Source organism: Colobus angolensis, unplaced genomic scaffold (genome assembly GCF_000951035.1).
Source record: "Colobus angolensis palliatus isolate OR3802 unplaced genomic scaffold, Cang.pa_1.0 Scaffold253, whole genome shotgun sequence".
NCBI lineage: Eukaryota > Metazoa > Chordata > Mammalia > Primates > Cercopithecidae > Colobus > Colobus angolensis.
In genome coordinates this window covers 2,646,851-2,654,125 of record NW_012115744.1, presented here as the reverse complement: position 1 = coordinate 2,654,125, position 7,275 = coordinate 2,646,851, and the positions used below count along the sequence as shown (strand labels likewise).

General features: G+C 39.9%; 1 pseudogene; it reads right to left on the bottom strand.

Moving 5' to 3' along the window:
• Window positions 1–581: 581 nt before the first annotated feature.
• Window positions 582–6,128, bottom strand: LOC105515091 (annotated as a pseudogene).
• Between the last annotated feature and the right edge of the window lie 1,147 nt (window positions 6,129–7,275).

Genomic DNA, 7,275 nt, shown 5'->3' with positions numbered 1-7,275 from the left:
CCAATTGGGATCATTTTGTTTTAGACTAGTTCCAGTGAATACCAAGTTCTTGATTATTTTCTTTTTAAGTTCTATTTTATTATTTCCTAACTTGACCTTTTAAGAAGTTTCAAATGTTCAGAATAATTAAATGTATTTTTTTCATAATTGAGACTTTATTTGTTGTGTTGAGGATCAGTACACAGACATTTTAATTTGTACACAATTCTTAACATACACACTGAAAATCTAAAAAGCCATGTATTGTAATTTTTTTTAAACATATTCCAGTGACTTTCCAGCTTAAAATTTGGAGGCAAATTTTCCTTAAGAGGCTATCATGTACCGGTATCTACACATGTCGATAGACTGTTTCACATGGCCACCCGTTCACAGTTGAATAGCATATACACTGTCTACTCCAATTTTCAACTTTTACAGCATATTCACAAAGTTATTAGGAAAGCAGGACTACCATGACTGAAGGTGTCACAGACTGCACACAATTCTCATAGGGATGACCATGATCAGGGAATGGTTTTCTTAAACAATTCTACAAAAAAACAACATGGGATTAGAAGTAATTTTAAATGTTCAAGACATTAAATGCAGGACTGTGACTCCATATTGCCAGTTAGTATGCTTTGTATTATAGTACAAAAACTAACCCCCCATCTATGGAATGTTAAGCTGAAACCCGAGACAGCCAGTCTCCCACAATTCCCCATGTTACAATATTTTTTAATTGTACCAAGAAGCAAACAACCAGTGGATGATTTAACCTGTTTTAAAAAAGCATTTACACTTAAAAAGTGGGATGAGGTGGAATTCTCTCCTTTTAAAAAAATGTTTCTAAAGCTACTAAAAAACTTGCATTTACAAAACAGTTGATAAAAATATCCCTCTGGATTGCACAAAATGGGAGAGAGGGACCTCTGATAAGACATGGTACATGATATTAATCAGACTTGGCTTCTTTCTCTCTGGCTTTATCAAAGGCTAGACTCTTCTCTGTTTTAATTTCTTCATCTTCTGAAGGTAAATCTTTAATTTCTTGGTCAACCCCTTCTACCTGTTTTCCTCTTGCTCCCCGTTTCCCTTTTGTTTGCACTTTTTTGTCTGAAGATTTATCCTTTCCTGCTATTCCCCCCACACTGCCCCCCTGCCTTGCCTTTGTTTCCACCTTTTCAGGAGCAGGTTTAGCTAACAACCACACAGATCACCCCTTGGGCTCTACCTTTACTGTCCCTTTGACTGAACTGATTTTCCTTTTGGGTGTCTTGATGGCAGGGAGGACTCATGCCTGCCTGTTGCCTGTGGACCAAGGTGTGCTGAGAGCCTTCTTTATGCTGAGCTGCTCAGTTGTTGCCCTAATTATTTAATTAAAGCTCCCCCAGCTCAACAGAAGGCCAGGAAACTCTGTGGACATTGAAGGTATGCTGAATCAATCCATCCATTTGGTTGGACTCAAAAGGCTTGCTGAGTTCCTTGCTGAGTTCCTTGTTGCTTCCTCATTTCACGTAAATGAGTGGTAAGTCTACTAGATGGCAAATATCTAATCAATTTTAAAAAAAAAGATGAAGCAAAATAAGACAAAAAAAGACACAGTGTTTGGTAAGAAATAGAAGCTTCCCAGTTTCTCTCTTTCAGCGCCTTGGCTCTTGCATTAATTATTTCTGGGAGGATTATTCCTGTTTTGGAAAGTCTCTCTTTGGTCTTGCTTTCTGATGCTTTGAGAGGCTGATAAAATATTTCATCACAAACTGCCCGGGAGGAGCTGATGCGTCTGTGATTTTTCTTAGGTCAATGAGTTACACAGCCTGTTTGACCATGCTTGCATAGTTTACTCCTGAGCTCAGGGCTTGGAGAAGCAATGAGCTGTGGAGGAAGGTTATCTTCAAAGGTGCTATCTGGGTTTTAGAAGGAACAAAACAATAGACACGTCAAGTAAAGTGATGATGTGAAAATTACTGCAATTATCAAAGATAAATACATTTGAATTGGAACACCCTCAAGGACAGCTCATTCTTGGCTCAGGCTTCCCTCCTCTTTTGAATCTCCATTTGCAACTTTGGTAGCTGTCCATGAAGACCGATGGGCATGAGTTGAGGCAGGGATTTTTCTTATTTTTGTTTTTGTGGAGAATGAAGACATCACATTATTAATTCATAACTCTGAATCAATTAAGGGAGGGGACTTTTGAAAATCACAACTGAATGAGGTTGTGCATGACTTTTGTAGGTGCTTATGACAAAGAATAGACACTTGAGCTTTGTATGTGTTTACAACCAACCCTCTGCTCATTTTGTTCTGTCAAAAGTATTGATTTTCTCAATCCTGTCTATGATCCTAGAACCTCCACTACAATTCCTTCTTGATTCTGATCCAAATCAGACAACTAGTCCCCCTCTGAACATAGGAGCACTTGGTTTTTGGTGCGCATCACTTTTTATATTGTCAAACTTCTGCTTTGCTGACTCATTCTTCTTCCCCCTCTCTCCCCTCAGCAGCACACACTGTGATTGGGAGTTTCAACTCATTTTATGTGAGTGGTTTACAGAGATTTCCATTAAGGAAGTGAAAGGAAGAGTCCAAGAGGAAGAAAGCACAGAAACGGAAGGATGGAAAGTGCTAAAATAAAGGGAAGAGATTCTAGGTGATGTTTGTGGGCTGCAGAAGGACAAGGAAGAAAGAATCATCCCTTTAGGGTCATATTACAGGATGTCCGCAAAGTGCCTACTGTGTAGATCCAGGTCTCAACAAATGGTGGCCATTATTAATTCTATTCTATTGAATGTAGCAAGGTCAAAGATGTAGTTTTAGTCACAGGCAATCCAGAGATCTTGAAAACTGAGTCACCTTGACCAATGTCAGGTAAAATAATATGTAAATGAATCAGTTTGCTACTTTTCAAAAAAAGGCTTATGTCCTCCTCCTCCCCAGAATTGTAATATCTATTGTTGGATCTAGGACATTTAAAATGTTTAATTATTAAAATAATTACTTGATATATTTCTCTATACTTGCAAAGATTTCCTATGTAATTAGGTGAGATACCTAGAAGCAGTCACACAGATTCTAAAGAACATAACTGTTAAGAAGCTTGACTCATGCTGCCAGTCTGTTCCTCAGAGGTGATAACACCTAGTTCATGATTGGCATGAGATTAACTGATCTTTCCTAGTGTGCTCAGAAAACAATCGCATTCTTACTTTACATTTTTAATTTCTACTTAATTCAATTTTTAATGTGTAACTTCCAGCAAAATTAGTTTTTAATTATCTGGTGAGCTTCATTTTTAAGTTCTAGTGAGTTTCAATTTATTTACACGTCAAGTATTTATTTATTTTTATTTATTTGTATTTATTCTTTTGTGGCTTTATTTTGAGGGGGTGTATTAGTCTGTTTTCATGCGGCTGATAAAGACATACTCAAGAGGCGGGTAGTTTATAAAGAAAAAGGCTTGATGGACTCACAGTTCCATGTGGCTGGGGAGGCCTCACATCATGGTGGACGGGGAAAGGCACCTGTTACGTGGCAGCAGGAAAAGAAAGAATGGATGCCAAGTGAAAGAAGTTTCCCCTATAAAACCATCAGATCTCATGTGACTTATTCACTACCATGAGAACAGTATGGGGGAAACCGTCCCCATGATTCAATTATTTCCCACCAGGTCCCTCCCACAACATGTGGGAATTATAGAAGCTACAATTCAAGATGAGATTTTGGTGGAGACACAGCCAAACCATATCGGGGGGCAGAATTGGTGATCTTATCTATTTTGATCTCTTCATGTATTAAGAATATTAATGTGCTTAATCGATAATATTTGTTGGACATTTTCTCATAGTATGCCATATGAATAGAGTTTTGAGTATTTTGATATTTCTTCACTATTTTTTTTTCTTTTTGAGACAAAGTTTTGCTCTTGTTGCCCAGGCTGGAGCGCAATAGTGTGATCTTGGCTCACTGCAACCTCCACCTCCTGGGTTCAAGTGATTCTCTGGCCTCAGCCTCCTGAGTAGCTGAGATTACAGGCACCCACCACCACATCCAGCTAATTTTTGTATTTTTAGTAGAGATGCGGGTTCCTCATGTTGACCAGGCTGGTCTTGAACTTCTGACCTCAGGTGATCCACCGGCCTTGCCCTCCCAGAGTGCTGGGATTACAGGTGTGAGCCACCACACAGCTTTCACTATTTTTAAATTTGAAAATTTTTCTCTAATCAAACGGTAGATCTATATGCATCCCTATTTTCTTCCAGAACTTCAATTTTATTTATTACTTTCACCTTCTTTGTTAGCTGATTGTTAGAAGTTTTAAATTTATTTACTATTAGTTAACCAAGTCTCCCCAAACCTTTACTAAATACTTTCCTTTCTCACCAACTGGTGATATTTTTCTCATCCTGCGTGAAGTTCATTTATATCAGGATCTATTGCTTGACCTCTATAGTATAAATATCTCTGTCTATTCTTATCCAGAATTGTCATATAATAAAAGAGTGATTTAATATCTGGTAGAGTGCTATTACAATATATTTTCAATTGTATACTCATTTATTCTCATCATAAATACTTAAATGATCTTAGCGATTTTTTGATAACCCATGTCCCAAATAATCCCACTGAGCCAGTATTGTGTCCTTATTAGGAATGCTGTTTATTTTCATTTAATGTCTTCATAATTATTGCTGGCATATACTGAAGCTTTTGTTTTCTGCTCTTGTTTTCTAAAGTCTGATCACTATATTTTACTCTTCTAAAACAAATTTGGTAGTATTATTTGATTGTTTTAGGTATCCAATCATGTAATCTTATAACCTACAAATAATGACAGTATTATCCATCCATTTTTAAAAATCTCTTTTGATAGATTTACTTTGATGCCTTGTTAAATTCAATTGTTAAGTTAAATAATATTGATAAAAGCCTTTACCCTTATGATGACCTACCTAATGCACTTTAATTTGCATTTTACTCTATTTTGTTTTAAAATTTTTCCAAATTTTTTAAATTTAAAAGTGTGTTAACTGCTTGCATGTGATGTGTGAGAATTTATGTTTATAATTTTCAGGACATTAGAGACTTCCAGCATTTCCATGGCCATACTTTTTTTTTTTAAGACTTGACTTAAAGAAAATCATGCATTTTTATGGTGAGAGTGAAGGAGATATAAGAGGTCAGAGGTTAGTCTCCACTCAAGTGATTAGATCTTGGACTCTAGCCTAAGTGGTATTTTTTACATTTAATTTAATTAATTTATTTCTGTCAGCACTTGGGGCAGCAGATGGTGCTTTTGATTACAGCAAAGTGAAGGTAGGAAGCAGGACTGCAAAGCAGAAGTCTCACAGACGCTCAGAAACTCCGGGAGGGGGACTAGACAAGTGATGCTGAAGTGCCAGGGCTGGCAGGTCTCTGAACACCAGTTGAAGGCAGGTATGTTCCCTCCCAGGAGGCTCACAGGGGCTCAGCATGTCTCTGTTTTCACTGTTTCCAGGGTAGAGGGAAAGGACTGGGGTCAACCCTCATACACCTGGATGGCCAAATGCCAGAGTCTCTGCTTTTAACCTCAGAGCTGCAGATGTATCTCCACTATGCACTTGTGGCTGGATTCCAGCCTCCAAGCACATCTGAGTAACATGAGCCACACACTGAGGCCCTGGCTGGGAAGATGAACAGGAGGCCACGCAGGCCTCCAGGGTCAACCATTTCTACCCCGGAGTGGGAGGATGCACAATTTTCCAAACATGAACAGAGTGTGAACAGTGACCCAAGCTCAAATCCAGATCATCAGATTCCAAAGTGACTGACTGTTCTGTGCTGTGCAGAATGGAAATTATATAGTAATATGCACTCTCTGGAAAATATCAGGAAACGAAGACCACCTGTGTCGTCATGCAAGCCTAAGAGACAGAACCCAAATACAGGCTGGATAAATGGAAAAAGGCTCCCTGAAGGGGAACAAGAGGCTCCGGAGGCCATACTGGGTCAGATGAGCAGCTTTCAGTCATGTCCTCTACCACAGCCCCCAAAGCCTGCCACAGACCTGCTCCCTGAGGGCACAACACCAGAGCTGGGGGCACCAGGACATGGCCACCACGTGGTGTGTTGTCATCAGCACCACCTTCTTTGCTGCTGCTGGTCATGGCACAGGCTGCCCTTTCTGCCACCCAGCCCTAGAATCCCTTCAGAGCCTGAGTTTGATTTTTCTAATTTTTCTAATTTTTCCCAGCCTTTCAGTGGGAACTGAGCTGTGCTCCCTAAGGAGAGGATTCTCAAACAAGCAAGTGGTTAAGATACTGGCATCTGAAAAAGAATGCAAATGTGCATTGCATCATTATTATCTGAAGTTGAGCTTGCTTATCTAACACTTACTTACTGAGGATCTATTCTGTGGCCAGCATGGTGCAGAGGAATATGATCCATGGGGGAGTGTTAATATCATGTCAACTTGGCCAGGCCGTGGTGCCCACTTGTTTGCTAAAACACTAGTCTAGATGTTGCTATGATGACGTTTTGTAGATGTGATTAACATGTACACTCAGTGGACTTTAAGTGAAGGACATTATCCCCAATTTTGGGAGTGGGTCTTACGTAATCAGTTAAAGGCCTTAAAAGCAAAAACTGAAGCCCCCTACCCAAAAAAGTCTCTGTCAAGTCTATAACATAGAAACCCTCCTTGGGTCTGGGTCTCCAGCTTCCTGGCCTGCCCTGGAGATTTCAGATTTGTCAGCCCCCACAGTCATGTGACCCAGTTCCACGAATTAAATCTCTTTCCCTCTCTCTCTTTTTTTTTTTCTTCTTGAGACGGAGTCTTGCTCTGTCGCCAGGCTGGAGTGCAGTGGTGCGATCTCAGCTCACTGCAACCTCCACCTCCCAGGTTCAAGCGATTCTCCTACCTCAGCCTCCTGAGTAGCTGGAACTACAGACGTGCACCACCACGCCCGGCTAATTTTTTTTAGTTTTAGTAGAGATGAGGTTTCACCATGTTAGCCAGGATGGTCTTGATCTCCTGACCTCATGATCTACCTGCCTCGGCCTCCCAAAGTCCTGGGATTACAGACGTGAGCCACCGCACCCAGCTCTCCTTTCTCTTTTGTCATATATGTGTATGCATATGTGTGTGTATATACATGTATGTATCTCCTATTGGTTTTGCTTCTCTGGGGAAACCATGATGACCACTGTCTTCCTGGTAGATGCACACAACTGAGAAAATGAAACAGATCACTGTAAAAGCGTGCATTATCATAAGCGTTATCAAGGGAAGAAAACAAGGTGTTGCCATGGAGA